Genomic DNA, 1,491 nt, shown 5'->3' with positions numbered 1-1,491 from the left:
AAAAGACAATAACCGTTAATTTACATGGGAAAATTTCTGGCACATTCCCAGACCCAAAAGTTAACCTATGAAATCATACCAGCGAGCACACAGACCCTGCAAAATGCCAGCATGTAGTAACAGCAGGAATGGAAGGATACACAGCCTGTATAAAGCAGAAATAATGTATGCACGGTGTCGTTCCAATGAGCTCTGGTGGTGGACTGGGTGAGTCACCTGGCTGCTAACCAGAAGGTCAGTGACTCGATCCCACTAGCTGCTCCATGGGAGGAAGATGAGACAAACTACCCCATCGAGATTCACAGCCTTAGAAACTCAATGGAGGTCGCTGAGTTGGAATTGACTTGGTGGCAGTGGATTTGGTTTTAACGTAGTTCCCGGGGAAGGAGCATGGTGACGCCACTCTCGCTGCTGGGGGGTCACAGCCGCCTCTGTAACAGGTTGGTGCAAAAGAAACGCTCAACACTGGTTTCACTTCTCATCTTTTTTAAAAGCAAAAATCCTCTTTGGATTTCTACCAGTTAGTGGAAACAGGTACTATGTCGATTGTTCGTAAAAGTGAAGTGACGTTAACCAAACTTTGGAAAGGCAGGGGATACTTGTACAGCGAATGATCAACGCTGAGGGACTAGTGGGAGCCAGCAGGTCACAAGTGGAGGGCCTTGGGGGACCTCTGAGCTTATGGCTGGCATCTGAGGAGGTAGTGGGAATCCCCAAATCTGTAGCAAACAGGTCAGAAGTGAGGGTGTCATGAGGACCCCCAAGCTTGTGGCTGGCGGCTGACGTCTAGGGTAGACTTGGCGGTCGGGAGGACTGTGTCATCTTGTGAGGTCTGATGGTGAGGTCTCACACTCCGGGTGTTAGGGTCAGAAGTGGAACGAGGGGAACTGAATGACTAATGGATCGATTTAGACTGATCACCACATTGGGTGTCAGAGCAGAGGGGTTGGCTTGTCCACAGGCTGCGGTATTTTCCTTGTTAAGATGGTACCTTATGTTAGAGATGGCAAACATCTGCTCCCCCTCCAACACCACTCTATTAAATTTGTCCATGATGTCCTTCCTTGAATGAAAACTTAGATTTGACCTGCTCAGATCTGCTTTTCTCTGTAGTTTGTTCCTTTGGAGTTTTGTCTCAGACACCCTTTATTTCCCTCCACTAACTTCAGAGTTTACCTCTCACAGATCCTTAATCCACTTAGAGAAGCATCATACAATAGAGCGGTCAGGATAATGCAAAGGAGCTCTGGTGGCTTAGAGCATTCGGCTGCCAACCAGAAAGTCAGCAGTTCGAACCCACCAGGCACTGTGCAAGAAAAAGATGGGGCAGTCTGCTTCCGGAAAGACTTACAGTCTCGAAACCCTCTGGGGGCCCTCTAGTGAGTCGGAATGGACTGGTAGGCAGTAGGTTTAGTTGGGGCGTTGCTTCTGTAAAGATTACAGCCTTGGAAACCCTGTGGCACAGCCCTACTCTGTCCTCCAGGGGCGCTG

This window comes from Orycteropus afer, unplaced genomic scaffold (assembly GCF_000298275.1).
Source record: "Orycteropus afer afer isolate SDZICR_OR568_19922 unplaced genomic scaffold, OryAfe1.0 scaffold00507, whole genome shotgun sequence".
In the NCBI taxonomy this organism is placed as follows: domain Eukaryota; kingdom Metazoa; phylum Chordata; class Mammalia; order Tubulidentata; family Orycteropodidae; genus Orycteropus; species Orycteropus afer.
The sequence above is the reverse complement of the archived record's forward strand: the minus strand, read 5'-3'. Positions refer to the sequence as shown.